Here is a 19,828-nt window from a genome sequence, read left to right as displayed (position 1 = left end):
TGGTGTGCTTGGATGTGTATCTGAATTAGGAAATCCCGTTTAACAACTTCTGCCCCATCATAACTTCTTGCATGGAGAAGCTCCAATTTATATTTGGGAACTTGAATTTCCCCATGAAAACAGCCCGATTGTTTTTGCATCATCCTCAGTGATGTGTTGCAGGAATCAATGCTGGCCCATTGTTCTTCTTCATTTAAATTAATGATTTAGAAGAGAATGTGGTAAGCTGAATCAGCAAATTTGCAGATGACACCAAGATTAGGGGTATAGTTTACAGTGAGGGAAGCTATCAAAGCTCGGAGGATGATCTGTATCAGCTGGAAAATGGGTGAAACATATGAAAAAATGGTGAATGGGATTTAACATAGAACATAGAATACTACAGCACAGTACAGGCCCTTTGGCCCACAATGATGTGTCGACCCTTAAACCCTGCTTCCCATATAAACCCCGCTTTCCATATAAACCCGCATCTTAAATTCCTCCATATACCTGTCTCTTAAATTTCACTAGTGTATCTGCCTCCACCACTGACTCAGGCAGTGCATTCCACGCACCAACCACTCTCTGAGTGAAAAACCTTCCTCTAATATCCCCCTTGAACTTCCCACCCCTTACCTTAAAGCCATGTCTTCTTGTACTGAGCAGTGGTGCCCTGGGGAAGAGGCGCTGGCTGTCCACTCTATCTATTCCTCTTAATATCTTGTATACATCTATCATGACTCCTCTCATCCTCTTTCTCTCCAAAGAATAAAGCCCTAGCTCCCTTAATCTCTGATCATAATGCATATTCTCTAAACCAGGCAGCATCCTGGTAAATCTCCTCTGTACCCTTTCCAATGCTTCCACATCCTTCCTATAGTGAGGCGATCAGAACTGGACACAGTACTCCAAGTGTGGTCTAAGTAGAGCTTTATAGAGCTGCATCATTACATCGCAGCTCTTAAACTCTATCCCTCAACTTATGAAAGCTAACACTCCATAAGATTTCTTAACTACCCTATCTACCTGTGAGGCAACTTTCAAGGATCTGTGGACATGTACCCCCAGATCCCTCTACTCCTCCACACTACCAAGTATCCTGCCATTTACTTTGTACTCTGCCTTGGAGTTTGTCCTTCCAAAGTGTACCACCTCACACTTCTCTGGGTTGAATTCCATCTGCCACTTCTCAGCCCATTTCAGCATCCTGTAAAATGTCTCTCTGCAATCTTCAACAATCCTCTACACTATCTACAACACCACCAACCTTTGTGTTGTCTGCAAACTTGCCAACCCACCCTCCTACCCCACATCCAGGTCGTTAATAAAAAATCACAAAAAGTAGGGGTCCCAGAACCGATCCTTGTGGGACACCACTAGTCACAACCCTCCAATCTGAATGTACTCCCTCCACCACGACCCTCTGCCTTCTGCAGGCAAGCCAATTCTGAATCCACCAGGCCAAACTTCCCTGGATCCCATGCCTTCTGACTTTCTGAATAAGCCTACCATGTGTAATGCATACAGTTGTAAGATGTTGTACTTTCGGAGGACAAACCAGGGTAGGACTGACACAGTGAATGGTAGGGATCTGGGGTTTGTGATAGAACAGAGAAATGTGGGAATAGAGATTTATTATTCCTTGAAAGTGGCATCAGAGGTAGATTGGGTGGTAAAGAGCGTTTCTGGCTCATTGGCCTAATAAATGAGTACATTGAGTATGTCTGGATGATATGTTTGAAGTTCTATAAGATGAAGGTGTGGTCTAATATGGAGTATTGTTGCATTTCCAGTCACCGACCTGCATGAAAGATACCAATAAGCTTGAAAGATTACAGAGAAAATCTACAGGATGTTGCTGGGACTTGAGGATCTGAATTATGGGAAAAGGTTGAATAGTTTAGGATTCTGTTCCTGGATTGTACAAAAATAAGCAGAGACAGAACATAGTAACATAAAAACCTACAGGCCCTTCAGCCCACAATGCTGTGCCAGACATGTTCTTACTTTAGAAATTACCTCGGGTTACCCATAGCCCTCTATTTTTCTAAGCTCCACGTACCTATCCAGGAGTCTTTTAAAACACCCAGTTGTATCCACCTCCACCACTATCGCCAGCAGCCCATTCCATGCACTCACCACTCTCTGAATAAAATACTTACCCCTGACATCTCCTCTGTACCTACTTCTAAGCACCTTAAAACTGTGCCCTCTCATGCTAGCCATGTCAGCCCTGGGAAAAAGCCTCTGACTATCCACACAACCAATGCCTTTCATCATCTTATACATCTCTATCAGGTCACCTTTCATCCTCTGTTGCTCCAAGGAAAAAAGCCTGAGTTCACTCAACCTGTTCTCATAAGGCATGCTCCCCAATCCAGGCAACATCCTTTTAAATCTCTTCTGCACGCTTTCTATAGTTTCCACATCCTTCCTGTAGTGAGGTGACCAGAGCTGAGGCACAGTACTCCAAGTGGGGTCTGACCAGGGTCATATATAACTGTAACTTTACCTCTTGGCTCTTGAACTCAATTCCATGATTGATGAAGGCCAATGCACCTTCTCTTCCACGCAGTAAACCTGCGCAGCAGCTTTGATTGTCCTATTGACTTGGATCCCAAGATCCCTCTGATCCTCCACACTGCCAGAAGTCTTACCATTAATACTATATTCTGCTATCATATTTAACTTACCAAAATGAACCACTTCACACTTATTTGGGTTGAACTCAATCTGCCACTTCTCAGTCCAGTTTTGCATCCTATCGATGTCTCGCTGTAAACTTTGAAAGCCCTCCACACTATCCACAACACTCTCGACCTTTGTATCATCAGCAAATGTACTAACCCATCCCTCCACTTCCTCATCCAGGTTATTTATAAAAATCACGAAGAGTAGGGGCCCCAAAACAGATCTCTGAGGCACACCACTGGTCACCGACCTCCATGCAGAATATGACCTGTCTACAACCACTCTTTGCCTTCTGTGGGCAAGCCAGTTCTGGATCCACAAAGCAATGTCCCCTTGGATCCCATGCCTCCTTACTTTCTCAATAAGCCTTGCATGGGGTACCTAATCAAATGCCTTGCTGAAATCCATATACACTACATCTACTGCTCTTCCTTCATCAATGTGTTTAGTCACCTCCTCAAAAAATTCAATCAGGATCTTAAAGCACGACCTGCCTTTGATAAAGCCATGCTGACTATTCCTAAACATATTATGCCCTCCAAATGTTCATAAATCCTGCCTCTCAGGATCTTTTCCATTAGCTTACCAACCACTGATGTAAGATTCACTGGTCTTTAATTTCCTGGGCTATCTTTACTCCCTTTCTTGTATAAAGGAACAACATCTGCAACCCTCCAATCCTCCAGAACCTCTCCTGTCCCCATTGATGATGCAAAGATCATTGCCAGAGGCTCAGCAATCTCCTCCCTCGCCTCCACCAGTAGCCTGGGATATATCTTGGTGACTTATCCAACTTGATGCTTTCCAAAGGCTTCAGCACATCCTTTTTCTTAATGTCAATATGCTCAGGGTTTTCAGTACTCTGTAAGTCATCCTTATAATCCTTTTCCGTAGTGAATACTGAAGCAAAGTATTCATTAAGTACCTCTGCTATCTCCTCTGGTTCCATACATACTTCTCCACTGTCACACTTGATTGGTCCTATCCTCTCACATCATATCCTCTTGCTCTTCAAATACTTGTAGAATGCCTTGGGTTTTCCTTAATCCTGCTCACCAAGGCCCCTTCTGCCCTTCTGGCTCTCCTAATTTCATTCTTAAACTCCTTCCTGCTAGCCTTAATTTTTTCTAGATCTCTGTCATTATCTAGTTTTTTGAACCTTTCATAAGCTTTTCTTTTCTTCTTGACTATTTTTTTCAACAGCCTTTTTACACCATGGTTCCCGTACCCTCCCATCCTTTCCCTGTCTCATTGGAACATACCTATGCAGAACTCCACGTAAATATCCCCTGAGCATTTGCCACATCTCTGCTGTACATTTCCTTGAGAAAATCTGTTCCCATTTTATACTTGCAAGTTCCTTCCTGATAGCTTCATATTTCCCCTTCCTTCTATTAAACGTTTCCCTAACTTGTCTGTTCCTATCCCTCTCCAATGCTATGGTAAAGGAGATGGAATTGTGATCACTATCTCCAAAATGCTCTCCAACTGAGAGATCTGACACCTGACCAGGTTCACTTCCCAATACCAGATCAAGTATAGCCTTTCCTCTTATAGGCTTGTGTCAGGAAACCCTCCTGAACACACCTCACAAACTCCACCCCATCTAAACTCTAGGGAGATGCTAATCAATATTTGGGAAATTAAAATCTCCCACCATGACAACCCCATTATTATTGCAGCTTTCCAGAATCTGTCTCCCTATCTGCTCCTCAATGTCCCAGTTACTATAGGGTGGTCTATAAAAAACACTCAGTAGAGTTATTGACCACTTCCTATTCCTAACTACCACTCACAGAGACTCAGTAGACAATCACTCCATCACTTCCTCCTTTTCTGCAGCCGTGACACTATCTCTAATTAGCAGTGCCACACCCTCACCTCTTTTGCCTCCTTCCCTGTCCTTTCTGAAACATCTAAATCCTGGCACTCTAAGTAGCCATTCCTGCCCCTGAGCCATCCAAGTCTCTGTATTGGCCACAACATCATAGCTCCAGTACTGATCAAAGGTCATCCACTTTGTTTATAATACTCCTTGCATTAAAATAGACACATCTCAAACCATCAGTCTGAGTGCATCCCTTCTCAAGGTATACAAAATTAATTCCTTGAAAGTAGCGTCGCAGGCAGGTAGGGTGGTAAAGAGAGCTTTTGGCTCATTGGCCTCATAACTGAGTACATTGAGTACATGTTTGGATGATATGTTTGAAGTTCTATAAGATGAAGGTGTGGTCTAATATGGAGAATTGTTGCATTTCCAGTCACTGACCTACAGGAAAGATATCAATAAGCTTGAAAGAGTACAGAGAAAATCTACAGGATGTTGCCAGGACTTGAGGATCCAAGTTATGGGAAAAGGTTGAATAGATAATGGCCAATTGGTTGGAAAATATTATGGATAAAATTATTTTCAAAGATCAACCAGGCTTTATAAATGGCCATTATTCTTTCTCAAATGTTCAGAGATTATTTAACATTATATACTTGTCTTCTTTTAATACTCCACAATGTGTTGTTTCTTTGGATGCTGAAAAAGCATTTGCTTGGGTTGATTGGAAATATTTATTTAGTGTTTTAAAGAAATTTGGTTTTGGTGTTAATTTTAATAATGGATTAGAATGATATATAAAACTCCTATAGCTACTGTTATTACCAATAACTGTAGATCCCCTTTTTTTTTCAGGTCTCATGGGGGACAAGACAAGGTTCTCCATGGAGCCCTTTGTTACTTAACTTAGTATTAGAACTCCTTGCTATCTCTCTCTGTGAAGCTAAAGATATTCATGGGATTCTTGTGAATGAGACCATTCATAAGATTTCTCTGTACGCTGATGACTTACTGGTTTATATTTCTCATCCTGAGGAATCTATCCCTGCCTTGCTAAAATTATTTAATGAATTTGGAGATTTTTCTGGATACAAATTAAATTTTCACAAAAGTGAACTGTTCCCTTTAAATGAGTCTGTTTCTATATATGACAATATTTGTTTCAGAGTGATGGATTCCTTTAGATATTTAGGTGTTACAATGACTAAAAATATAAAGATCTTTATAAAACTAATTTTGTTCCCTTGGTAGGTTCTATGAAGTATTTATTTAGTAGCTGGAATCCACTTACATTTTCACTCGCTGGTTGCATACATGCAGTCAAAATGATGATTTTACCAAAAATGTTATATTTATTTCAGAATATCCTTTTTTTTGACTAAGAAGTTTTTTGATCGGATTGATTCTATTACTTCATCTTTTATTTGGAATAATAAAACACCAAGAATTATTAAATATCACATACAAAAATTAAAAAAGGATGGAGGTTTTGCTTTGCCTAATTTAAGAATGTATTACTGGGCTGTTAATGTGAGATGTATATCCCTTTGGTTACATTGGGTTGATAAGAATGATCGGCCAATTTGGGTAGACTTGGAGCTGAAAGCTGTGAAACAGTTTTACTTAACCTTGTTATTGGGAGCTGCCTTACCTGTACAATTAGCTAAAGTTACTAATTTAAATTTATATCCTATGATTAAACATTCTTTACAAATTTGGCTCCAGTTTCATAATTTTTTTAACCTTAAAAAATTTAAACTTTTTAGTTTATTATATCAAAATTACTTTATTAAGCCTTCATTGAGTGATCCAAATTTTTTACCTTGGAAGAATAAAGGCATTAATTCTTTTTTGGATTTATTTAAAGAAGATAGACTGATGTCTTTTGAACAATTAGTTGATAAATATTCTCTTTCATCCTTACACTTTTTACAATACCTTCAAATTAGATCTTTGTTACAAAAATATTTACGTAATTTTCCTTACATATCAGATGCCGACCTGTTAGATATTATTACGAGTATGAACCCTTTGATGAAGGGCTCTATTGGAAGAATTTATAATCTACTATTACAATGGGATAAGCGACCATTATTTAAGATTAAACAAGATTGGGAAAGGAACTTAATTTAATTTTTGTGGCGGAGGACTGGACGCGGAATTTGAATTTGGTTAACTATTCTTCGACCTGTGCTAGTCATTCACTGATTCAATTTAAAATTGTACACCATTACTATCTGATGAAGGACAGATTGTCTAAAATATTTCCTACTGTTGATAGTTATTGTGATAGATATAAAACTGAGGCAGCAGCATTGACACATATATTTTGGTCTTGTTCTATACTGGGACAGTTCTGGAAGTCAGTTTTTTCTACAATTTCTAAACCACTAAAAATTAATTTACAAACTAACAAATTAACTGTGCTTTTTGGAATAATTCCTCAAAATATCCACTCTATCTCTTTGTCTGACCAACATGTTATTGCATTTGTTACATTGATAGCTAGGAGGGCCATTCCATTGAAGTGGAAGGATGTGTCAGCTCCCACTTTGTCACAGTGTTTCTCTCAAGTGATGTTATGTCTTAGTTTGGAGAAAATTAGAAGTCGAATCTTTGAACCTATGTTTGATTTCAAGAAAAGATTTCATTTGCTTGCTATTATCATTTGAGTTAATTGAGAGATTTCCTTCACGATCTAATTGTACACTTTTGTATTTTTTTGCTGGCGGTTTGATGTTTATCTTTTTTTTTAGAAGCTTTTTGTATAATGCATGGCTCCAGGGTTGACCACCCAATGTTTTTTTTCCTCTCACTTTCTTTTTCTTTAGTAGGGCTTTTTTTTTGTTCAGAAAAAAGTTTTCAATCCTTTAATATGAATGTATTTTTTTCCTTCTCTTTGAGGCATTGTAAGTGATGTTTACTTTGATGTACTCTTGTTAATTTTGGATTGATAATAAAAAGATTTGAAAAGAAAGAAAGATTGAATAGTTTAGGACTTTATTCCTGGATTGTACGAGAATGAGCAGAGATATTATCAAGGTATACAAAATTATGAGGTATTAGAGTGGAAAATTATAGAACATAGAATATAGAAGAGGCCATTCAGCCCACAATGATGTGCTGAACCAGCCAAAGCAAATCAAAAACTCCTAAATACTAATCCCTCCTACCTACACCATGTGCATATCCCTCCATCTTACTTACATCTATGTACCTAGCTAAATGTATCTTAAAATACTCTAATGTATTTGCCTCTACCATCGCACCAGATAGCGCATTCCAGGTATCCATGACTCTGAGTAAAAAACTTACCTCTCCCATTACCTTGAATGCTATCCCCCCTCCAACCTTCAATGCATGCCCTCTGGAATTAGACAGTTCAACCCCAAGAATCCGATACTCTCTGTCCACTCTAGCTACGCCTTTCATATTCTTGTAAACCTCTATCAGATCTCCCCACAGCCTCCAATGCTCCAGAAAAAGCATTCCAAGTTTACCCAGCCTCTCATGATGCAACTTCCAAGTGAATCTCTTCTGCACCCTCCCCAAAGCCTCAACCTGCTTCCTATAGTGGGCTGACCAGAGCTGTCTGAAATATTCCAGAGGTGGCCTAATCAGTGTTTATAAAGTTGCAATAAAACCTCCGGACTTTTGAACTCTGTCTCAACTAATAAAAGCAACTCATTCCATAAGCCTACTTAACCACTTTATGAACCTGTGTAGCTACTTTCAAGGAGATCCAAACTTGGATCTGAAGATCTCTCTGCTCAGCAACAGTGTGAAGGACCTTGCCCTCAACAGTGTACTGTCTCTTTGCATTTGCCTCACATTTATCTGGTTTAAACTGCATCTGCCATTTCTCAGCCCATTTCTGCAACTGATCTATATCATGCTGTATTCTTTGCTAATCTTCTACACTATCCACAACGCTACCAATCTTGGAATCATCTGCACCTACTAATCTACATTTTCACCGAGGTCATTCATTTAAGTACATTACAAACTGCTGAGGTCCCAGCACAGATCCCTGTGGAACTCCACTAATTACAGTCCTCTAGCTCAAATAAGACCCTTCAATACGTTTAATGGGAATCTGGGGAAAACTTCTCCACTCAGAGGATAGTGCGAGTGTGGAAGGAGTTGCCCGTGAAGAAGTACATGGATGGGGAGGGCTATGAAGGGCTATGCTTTAGTGTGGCTAGATGGAACTAGGTAGAAGGCCAGGCCATCATGATTAAATGGGCCAAAGGGCCTCTTTCTGTGCTGTAATGCTCTATGACTCTATAACTGGCATCTCCTCATGGCAGAGGTTCAGAATTTTGTTAGATGTGTCTTGGAAGGATTGTTGACCCAATACATAGACAGACCAACTAGAGGTGAGGCCACATACAAAATAATTAAAGGAAAAAACAGTCAACGTTTCAGGCCAAGACCATTCATGAAACCTTTCATACTGGATCTTGTACTAGGGAATGAACCTGGTCAGATGACAGACCTATTAGCAGGCAAGAACTTTGTAGACTCTGACCACAACTTCCTGACCTTTAGCATAGTCATGAACAAGGATAGGAGCCAATGGTACAGGAGAGTATTTAAGTTGGGGGGAGGGCTACTTATGAGGGTATGAGGAAGATGAAACATGGGTGCATTAGTGGGAAGAGATGTTCTCAGGGAATTGAGCAATAGAAATGTAGAGACTGTTTGGGAAGCACTTGCATTGGGTTCCATTGAGGCAGGAGAATGATGGCAGGGTAAAGGAACCATGATTGTCAAGAGATGTGGTACATTTAGTGAAGAAAATGAAGGAAGCACAATTAAGCTTTAGGAAGCAAAGATCAGGCAGGGCAGACATTATGTAGACAGAAGGGATTAGTTTAGTTGGTCATTTGATGACTAGTTTAGTTGGTTTGACACAACATTATGGGCCGAACGGCCTGTTCCTGTGCTGTATTGTTCCATGTTCGTTGTTCTAAGGCTCATCACAATTATAAGGTAGTCAGGAAGGTGCATAGGAAGCATTTATTAGAGCTGGAAGGAGACATGAGAAGGCCTTGGTGAGTAGGATTGAGGCATTATAATGTGCATGAGGAATGGTAGGATGACAAGAGTGAGTGTCAGATCACTTAGGAATATGGAAGATTGTGTGCCTGGAGACAGAGGAGGCAGGAGTGGTCCTTAATCAATACTCTGCTTTCACTGATGGAATAAATATATTGATGAAAGTACAACGGCCAATGCAGAGCATCTCTATATCAGTTGGCTCACTCAGAAAGTCAGGGAACATGGGATCGACTGACACTTGGCAGCATAGATTTGGAATTGTCTCACCCACAGAAGGCAGAGATGGTAGTAGATGAGAGCACTCTGCCTGGAGATTGATGAGTAGAGCTGATCCAGGGGGATCTGTCTGGAAATTGATGATTAGAGCTCATCCACAAAAATCTGTTCTCTGGACCTCTGGACTTTGTGCTTTTTATAAATGATTTAGATGTGAAAATGGAGAGGTGGATTCATATGTTTGCAAGTAACACAAAGGTCCATGGATTTGGGGATAGGATAGAAGTTTGTTATTAGTTCATTGGGACATTGACAGGACACAGAATGAGTGGAAAAGTGACAGAATTCACACACCCAATAAGCACAAAGTGATTCTCTTTAGAAGGTCAAATTTGAAGGCAGAATACAGGGCTATTGGCAGGTTTCTTAGCAGTGTGGAGGAACAGGGGGACTTTGGGGTCCATGTCCACAGATCACTCCAAGGTGCTGTGCAGGCTGATAGGGTTTTTAAGAGGCGGTATGATGTATTGGGCTTCAGAAGTCCAGGAACTGAGTTCAAGAACAGTGACAAACAAGAGAAAATCTGCAGATGTTGGAAATCCGAGCAACACACACAAAATGCTGGAGGAAGCATCCATGGAAATTAGTATTTAACATTTCAGGCCAAGAGCCTTCAGCAGGTCTGCAGAAAAAAAGATGAACACTCAGAGTTAAAAGGTGTGGGGAGGGGAGGGAGAAACACAAGCTGATAGGTGAAACCTGGAGGTGGGGAAGGGGTGAAGTAAAGAGCTGGAAAGTTGATAGGTGAAAGAAGTACAGGGCTGGAGAAAGGAGAATCTGATAGAAGAGGACAGAAGGCCATGGAAGAAAGAAAAGTGGGAGGAGCAACAGAGGGAGGTGTTGGACAGGTAAGGAACAAAGCTGAGAGAGGGAAAAGGTGAAGGGGGGGGGGTGTATTACCAGAAGTTTGAGAAATCTGGAAAGATGTAATAATAACAGAGTTGTCATGATGGGAGATTTTAAATTCCCAAATATCGATTGGCATTTCCCCAGACCAAGGAGTTTAGATGGGGTGGAGTTTGCTAGGTGTGTTCAGGAAGGCTTCTTGACACAATATGTAGATAATCCTACAAGAGGAGAGACTGTACTTGATTTGGTATTGGGAAATTAACATGGTCAGGTGTCAGATCTCTCAGTGGGAGAGCATTTGTGTTACATGAGCGTGGCGGTAGATGAACCCAAGTGCAGAACACGGGCACGGAGGCAGATTCGGGAGGCGTTATTGTGTAGCAAGCATGGAATTGGTATCCAGGAGCGATGCTAGACCTAGAAGTGGCAGTCCTAAGAACCACGAAACAAGGTTACTGACACTGGACTCGACCAACGAATTGGCAGCTCCTTGTTGTGATCACAGGGTTTTTATCCTGCATTTTCTGATGGAAAGCAGGTGTATGTAGTTAGTGGAACCTGGGAATGATTGGAAACTAAATGAGGGGATTGAGGCCCAATTCCTGAGGTAAATAGCAAGGTGGGGGGGATTGCCAGAAGGGACCATGACAATACCCCTCCCTCAATGGGAGCCTCCAGGCGATCATCCAGGCCTGTCTGGATGGTCCCAATTTAAGTCCTGGATGAGTGAAGGGTCTAGGATGAAGGAGCGGGGGACCCAGGAACGTTCTTTTGGACCGTACCCTTCCCAATCTACCAGGTATTGGAAACCTTTGCCCCTACGGCGCACATCCAGTAGTCTTCGGATGGTGTATGCCAGATGGTTGTCGATGATACGGGCAGGTGGGGGAGTCTCAGCCGGGGGACACAAGGGGTTGATGGAAACTGGCTTTAACTGGGAAACATGAAAAGTCGAGTGGATACACATAGGTCTTGGCAGTTTTAGGCGGACCGCTGCAGGATTGATAACACTTTCGACCTTGAGTGGTACCAGGAAGCGAGGGAGTTCTTGAGTGGGATGTCCTTGGATGAAAGCCACACCATCTGCCCCGGTTGGTACTCAGGCACCGGAGTCCACTGTAGGTCGGCCATCTTCTTATTGCGTTTTGTTGATCTGAGTAGGGCTGTGCGAGTCTCCTCCCAAACCTTAAGGCACCGATCGATATAGTCCTGAACCAACGGTACTGCAATCTCCTCTTCTTGCGCGGGGAACGGTGGGGGTTGGTACCCCAGGGAACACTCAAATGGAGACCTTCCAATTATAGAGCTCACCAGAGAGTTGTGGGCCTACTCAACCCACGGGAGGTGGTCGTTCCAGGTCGACGGGTTGTTTGCCGTTACACAACATAGTCTCACCTCCAGGTCTTGGTTGACCCATTCCGTCTGCCTGTTCCTCCACGGGTGGAAGTCGGATGACAGGCTGACCGATGCACCTAAGGCTTGACAGAAGGCCTTCCATACCTGCGAGGTGAACTGGGGACCTCGATTGGAGACGATGTCAGCGGGGATTCCGTGGAGGCGGAAGACGTGGTGGACAAGAAGATCTGTGGTTTCTTCAGAGGAAGGGAGTTTAGGGAGGGCTACGAAGTGCCTTAGAGAACTGGTCTACCACGGTGAGTACAGTGGTTTTCCCATGTGAAGTGGGTAGACCGGTGACGAAGTCTAGGACAATGTGTGACCGGGGACGACCAGGGACAGGTAGAGGATGAAGTAAACCTGCAGGTGGCCGATGAGAGGCCCAGGCACAGATGGAACATGCCAAGGCATAGGAATGGGTACCTGCCTCCATGGACGGCCACCAAAAGTGCTTTTTCAGGAGCGCTAGTGTCCGATCACTCCCGGGGTGGCAAGCGAACCGAGACGTGTGCCCCCTTTGGAGAACCTGAAACCTGACGGAAACGGGCACAAGTAGGTGATTGCCAGGTCCATTGCTGGTGTCAGGGTCATCCCATTGGGCTTCTTTTACTTTGGACTCGATCTCCCAAGTGAGGGTGGCAACCACGCGGGATGGTGGGAGGACAGTCCCTGGGCTGGAAGTGTCCTCCTTGGAGTCGTATTAGTGGGAGAGCGCGTCCGGCTTCCTGTTCTTGGACCCTGGACGGTATGTGAGGGAAAACTTGAACTGTCCAAAAAATAATGCCCAACGGGCCTGGCGGGAGCTCAAAAGTTTGACAGTCTGAATATACCCCACATGTTTATGATCAGTCCATACCACAAATGCTTGTTCTGCCCCCTCCAGCCACTGCCTCCATTCTTCCAATGCTAGTTTGACCGCCAGGAGTTCCCGATTCCCCACGTCGTAATTCCGCTCGGCGGGGTCAGTCGGCGAGAATAGAAGGCGCAGGGGTGAAGCTTTTCGTCTGAACTTGATCGCTGGGACAGGACTGCTCCTACTCTGGAGTCAGAGGCATCCACCTTGACAATGAATTGACAGGCTGGGTCCGGATGGACCAGTATGGGGACGGTGGTGAACCGCCTCTTCAGGTCGGTGAATGCCGTGTCAGCTTCAGAGCCCCAACAGAAGGGGGTAGTAAGCGAGGTAAGCCGGGTAAGGGGGGCCGCCACGCCACTGTAAATTGATAATTACACTCTCTGATCAATTGGCAGTAGAAGTTTGCAAACCCCAGGAATCATTGAAGTTGTTTGCAGGTCGTGGGCCTAGGCCATTTTTCCACTGCCCAGATCTTCTCGGGATCTGCTCTCATCTGCCCGCTCTCAATGATATAACCCAGGAAGCTGACCGAAGGAACGTGGAACTCACATTTCTCTGCCTTCACAAATAATTGGTTTTCCCACAGTCTCTGGAGGACTTGATGGACATGGTGAACGTGTTTTTGGGAGGTGCTGGAAAATATCAGGATATCATCGGGGTAAACGAATACGAACCGATTAATAAGGTCCCTCAGTACGTCATTAATGGGGGCTTGAAAAACGGAGGGAGCATTGGTGGGGCCAAATGGCATGACCAAATATTTGAAGTGGCCCAGAGGTGTTTTAAAGGCCATCTTCAACTCGTCCCCCTCCCTCACCCTGACTAGAAGGTAGGCATTACGAAGGTCCAGCTTTGAGAAGATGGTGGCTCCATGCAGTGGTTCAAAATCTGAACTAATGAGGGCTAGAGGGTACTTATTCTTAACTGTTATACTGTTCAGGCCTCTGTAATTAATACAGGGATGAAGCGACCCATCCTTCTTTTCTACAAAGATGAACCCGGCGCCTACCGGGGAAGATGAAGGTCTGATAATGCCCGCCGTGAGGGACTCGCTGATGTACTTCTCCATAGCCACTCTCTCCGGTCGGGATAGGGTAAAAAGGCGACTGATGGGTAGAGAGGCCCTGGGGAGAAGGTCGATGGCACAATCGTATGGGTGGTGCGGAGGTGGGGAAAGAGCCCGTTGTTTACTGAATACCGGTCCCAGGTCATGGTACTCGGTGGGGACTCAGGACAACTCGAGTGGTTCCAGGACAGGCAGAGTCACGGTAGCTTCCCTGGGAAATGGGGTTGACCGCAGACAGTTGGTGTGGCAAGACTGGCTCCATTTGGCTATCCTCCCGGTAGACCAGTGGATGTGGGGATTGTGTTGGGTCAGCCATGGGTACCCTGGAACTACCGGGGCTTGAGATGAATGAATGAGACTGAATTGTACCTCCTCCCAATGGTTGCCGGATAGGATGAAGGTCGGGGCGGCCTATAGTGGGTCACCTGAGCCAGCAGTTTTCCATCCGGGACCCGGGCCTCCAGTGGGGTAGTTAGTGGCTCGCGAGGTATTCCAACCTGGGAGGCTATGTCTTCAGATTGCCTTTGGCACCGGAATTCGCCAAAGCAGATAGGGACAGAGACTGTCATTGGTAATTTGCGGTAGCCAGGATCTGCATCCGAGTCTGGGGGGCTGAAGGGAGTGTCGTCCGGCTCACCAGGACACCCTTTTTCACTGGTGAGCACTCCCTTTTGGCCGCTGAGGGCAGGAGCTACACTGAGAGCGGTTGGGGGAGGGAGGCTGGCTGGGATTGATAAAGTGGACCGGGGGCTTCCCTGAGGAACTGGGCGACTGGTTCTTTTTCTCAGCTGCTCTTGAAGTCGATTATCTAATCTAGTGGCTAGTGAAATCAGACAGTCCAGACAGTCCATGTCGTCCCTCGCTGCCAGTTCATCCTTTATCTTGTCTGAGAGGCCCTGTCGAAACACCTCCTGTAGGGCCTTGTCATTCCACCCTGAGTCTGTGGCTAAGGTTCGGGACTCGATGGGATACCTTGCTACGCTTCGCAAACCCTGACAAAGAGTCAGCAAGCATTTAGTGGTGTCCTTACCGTAAATGGGCTGTTCAAAGACCTTCCTCAGTTCAGCAACAAAGGAGGGGAAGGAGGAACAAACCTCTGGTCAGTTATCCCATATTGCGGTAGCCCAAGCCAAGGCATCTCCTCGTAACAGCCCCATGATGTACGCAATCTTGGATTTATCTGAAGTGTAGGTATGTGGCTGTGGCTCAAAGACCAGAGAGCATTGCAAAGAGGAAGGCCGGCACCGTGGGGTTTGGGCTCGAGTACGTATGGCTCTCGAGGGGACTGTGTTGCTGATCCCAGAGCTGACGCCATTCCGAGTGGTGCGATTTGGATAGTCGGGATTCTTGGAGGGGACGGAGAAAGGGAAGCAGAAACTCGATCCACCTGCTCACTGACCTTCTGTACATTCATGGACAGTCTCCAAAGTTTTTTGTGACCTCCCTAAGTAGATGGTCATGGACGACTAGTAGGTAGCCCTGAATGTTGAGGTCCTATTGTATGGGATCCGTGTCCACTGGGTTCATAATGATCAGTTTGTTCTGTTACACGAGCGTGGCGATGGACGAACCCAAATGAAGAACATGGGCATGGAGGCAGAGTCGGGAGGCGTTATTGACGTGGTGCGAGTGGAATCAGTATCCAGGAGCGATGCTAGACTTAGAACAGGCAATACTAGGAACCATGAAACAAGGTTACTCACATCGAAGTCAACCAATGAACTGGCAGCTCCTTGTTGTGATCACAGGGTCTTTATCCTCCATTTTCTGTTGGAAAGCAGGTGTTTGTGGTTAGTGGAACCTGGGAATAATTGGAATCTAAACAAGGAGATTGAGGCCCAATCCCTGAGGTAAATAGCAAGGTGGGGGATTGCCAGAAGGGACCATGACAGTTTTGGAGATAGTGATCATAATTCTATCGCCTTTACAATAGCATTGGAGAGAGATAGGAACAGACAAGTTAGAAAGCATTTAATTGGAGTAAGGGGAATTATGAGGCTATCAGGCAGGAAATTGGAAGCTTAAATTGGAAACAGATGTTCTCTGGGAAAAGTATGGAAGAAATGTAGTAAATGTTCAGGGGATATTTTTGTGGAGTTCTGCATAGGTACGTTCCAATGAGACAGGGAAGTTACAGTAGGGTACAGGAACTGTGGTGTACAAAGGCTTTAATAAATCTCACCAAGAAGAAAAGAAAAACTTACCAAATGTTCAGAGAGCTAAGTAATGTTAGGGATCTAGAAGATTATAAGGCTAACAGGAAGGAGCTTAGAAAGGAAATTAGGAGAGCCAGAAGGGGCCATGAGAAGGCCTTGGCGGGCAGGATTAAGGAAAACCCCAAGGCATTCTACAAGTATGTGAAGAGCAAGAGGATAAGACATGAAAGAATAGGAGCTATCAAGTGTGACAGTGGGAAAGTGTGTATGGAAGCGAAGGAAATAGCAAAGGTTCTTAATGAATGCTTACTTCAGTATTCACTATGGAAAAGGATCTTGGTGATTGTAGGGATGACTTGTAGCAGACTGAAAAGCTTGAGCATGGAGATATTAAGAAAGAGGATGCGCTGGAGCTTTTGGAAAGCATCAAGTTGGATAAGTCACTGGGACCGGATGAGATGTACCCCAGGCTACTGTGGAACGTGAGGGAGGAGATTGCTGAGCCTCTGGTGATGAACTTTGCATCATCAATAGGGACAGGAGAGGTTCCAGAGGATTGGAGGGTTGCAGAATTTGTTCCTTTATTCAAGAAAGGGAGTAGAGATAGCCCAGGAAATTATAGACCAGTGAGTCATACCTCAGTGGTTGGTAAGTTGATGGAGAAGATCTTGAGAGGCAGGATTTATGAACATTTGGAGAAGTATAATTTGATTAGGAATAGTCTGTATGGCTTTGTCAAGGGCAGGTCGTGCCTTACGATGCTGATTGAATTTTTTGAGGATGTGACTGAACATATTGATGAACATAGAGCCGTAGATGTAGTGTATATGGATTTCAGCAAGGTATTTGATAAGGTACACCATGCAAGGCTTATTGAGAAAGTAAGGAGGCATGGGATCCAAGGGGACATTGCTTTGTGGATCCAGAAGTGGCTTGCTCACAGAAGGCAAAGAGTGGTTGTAGATGGATCATATTCTGCTTGGAGGTCGGTGACCAGTGGTGTGCCTCAGGGATCTGTTCTGGGACCTCTACTCTACAAGATTTATATAAATGACCTGGATGAGGAAGTGGAGGGATGGGTTAGTTAGTTTGCCGATGACACAAGGGTTGTGGATAGTGTAAAGTGCTGTCAGAGGTTACACAGGGACATTGATAGGATGCAAAACTAGGCTGAGAAGTGGCAGATGGAGTTCAACCCAGATAAGTGTGAAGTGGTTCATTTTGGCAGGTCAAATTTGATGGCAGAATATAGCACTAATGGTAAGACATTTGGCAGTGTGGAGGATCAGAACGATCATGGGGTCTGAGTCCATAGGACGCTCAAAGCATCTGCGCAGGTTGACTCTGTGGTTAAGAAGGCGTACGGTGTATTGGCCTTCAATCGTGGAATTGAATTTAGGAGCTGAGAGATAATGTTGCAGCTATATAGAACCCTGGTCAGACCCCACTTGGAGTACTGTGCTCAGTTCTGTTCGCCTCACTACCAGAAGGATGTGGAAGCCATAAAAAGGGTGCAGAGGAGATTTACAAAGATGTTGCCTGGACTGGGGAGCATGCCTTATGAGAATAGGTTGAGTGAACTCGGCCTTTTCTCCTTGGAGTGACGGAGGAGGAGGGGTGACCTGATAGAGGTGTATAACATGATGAGAGGCATTGATCGTGTGGATATTCAGAGGCTTTTTCCCAGGGCTGGAATGGTTGCCACAAGAGGACACAGGTTTAAGGTGCTGGAAGTAGGTACAGAGGAGATGTCAGGGATAAGTTTTTTACTCAGAGAGTGGTGAGTGCGTGGAATGGGCTGCCTGCGACAGTGGTGGAGGTGGATATGATAGGGTGTTTTAAGAGACTTTTGGATAGGTACATGGAGCTTAGAAAAATAGAGGGCTATAGGTAAGCCTAGAAATTTCTAAGGTAGGGACATGTTTGGCATAACTTTGTGGGCCGAAGGGCCTGTATTGTGCTGTTGGTTTTCTATGTTTCTATGTTTCTAAATTGATGTTCATGCCATCAGGTTTGAGGCTACCCAGACAGAATATAAGGTGTCCTTTCAACCTGACATTACGGCAGTGGAGGAGGCCATGGATAGGCATATTGGGATGGGAAGTTGAATTAAAATGGGTGGCCACTGGGAGATCCCGCCTTTTCTGGAGTGTATGTCATCGGCGATGCGGTCTCCCAATCTATGTCAGGACTCACCGATATACAGGAGACCACACCAGGTGCACCAGACACATTAAATGATCTCAACAGACTCACAGGTGAAGTATTGACTCACCTGGTAGGACAGTTTGGGTCCCTGAATGGTAGTGAGGGAGGAGGTGTAGGGTCAGGTGTGGCACTTGTTCCACTTGCAAGGGTAAGTGCCAGGAGGGAGATCAATGGGGAGAGACGAGTGGACAAGGGAGTCTCATAGGGAGAGATCTCTGTAGAAAGCAGAAAGTGAGGTGGAGGGAAAGGTGCGCTTGCTGGTGGTATCATGGAGATGGCAGAAATTACTGAGAATTATGTGCTGGACATGGAGGCTAGTGGGGTGAGAATGAGGGGAACCCTATCACTGGTAGGGTAGTGGCAAGGTGGAGTGAGCAGACGTGCATGAAATGGACGAGATGCAGTTGAGTCCAACGTTGATGGTGGAGGAAGGGAGGCCCCTTCCTTTCAAGAGCAGCGAGGTATTATTGTAGCTCTATAAAACACTTTAGACCACACTTGGAACTTTGTGTTCAGTTCTGTTCACCTCATTATAAAAAGGATATGGAAGTTTAGAGAGGGTGCAGAAGAATATGCTGCCATAGTTAGACACCATAAATGTGGAAAATTTGAGTGAGCCAGGGCTTCTCTCTTCAGAGTGAAAGAGGATAAGAGTATAGTAAGACTGGCAGCCAGAACTTCCTTTCCATGGCAGCAATGGTCGATACCAGCAGACATCCATTTAAGGTGAGTGAAGAAGGTTTAGGGGAGATGTCAGTGATAGGATTTTTTTCCACAGAGAATGACAGCACACTTCATGGGGTGATAGTTGAGGCTGATTTCACAGGAAAATTTATCACACTTCCTGATAGATTCAAGTTACCAGGAATTCATCAGGTTCTCAGCACAAAATGTTAGTTGTTTATTCCCCTCCATAGATGCTGCCTGACTTGCTGACAATCCATCTTTGCAACTCACCAATTGGCTGCTGAATTGTGGTGTCACTTTGTGAATCGTGACATCACCTCTAGCTCTGTCACTGTTCTCTGTGCACGGACAGGCTCTATTGACATTCCGACTTTTATTTATTCACAGATGCTGCCCGAGCTGCAGATTATTTCAAGGATTCTCTGACCTTATCCAGGACACCATTCGCACGAACTCTGTTACACTCTCTCCAAAAGAAGTGCATCATTCAAGAGGTAAAGGAATTGGGTTTCTACACAATTCCCCTGGTGTGCTCTCAACTAGATTAGGTACAATCGTAGTCACCAATTTGCAGGTTCCCATGGTGACCTCCTGCTGACTGTACACAGTAAACACACTGCCAGGGCAAAAAGGCCTAACAGAGGCTCACCAGCCAGAGACACAGAAACAACCAGCCCAGTCATACGAGGACAGGAACTTGGGGGCTCAAGAGGGAGTTCAGGCACAGAGAAATATCACGGACAGGAATCCGGGAAATATAACAGATCCAG

General features: G+C 44.4%; 1 long non-coding RNA gene across 2 annotated transcripts in view; it reads left to right on the top strand.

Moving 5' to 3' along the window:
• The window catches only part of LOC140726103 (uncharacterized), a 96,363-nt gene extending 90,148 nt beyond the window's left edge, over positions 1-6,215 (top strand). Inside the window, exon 5 of one of the 2 annotated variants that reach the window (XR_012098572.1) lies at positions 5,357-6,215. This is a non-coding gene — a long non-coding RNA (uncharacterized lncRNA). Of the gene's footprint in view, positions 1-4,934 lie in introns of both variants that reach the window. The other variant, XR_012098571.1, reaches the window with a different exon arrangement.
• The last annotated feature ends 13,613 nt before the right edge of the window (positions 6,216-19,828 follow it).

The sequence above is a fragment of the Hemitrygon akajei genome, chromosome 4 (genome assembly GCF_048418815.1).
Source record: "Hemitrygon akajei chromosome 4, sHemAka1.3, whole genome shotgun sequence".
In the NCBI taxonomy this organism is placed as follows: Eukaryota; Metazoa; Chordata; class Chondrichthyes; order Myliobatiformes; family Dasyatidae; genus Hemitrygon; species Hemitrygon akajei.
This window is presented reverse-complemented; position numbering and strand designations above follow the sequence as displayed.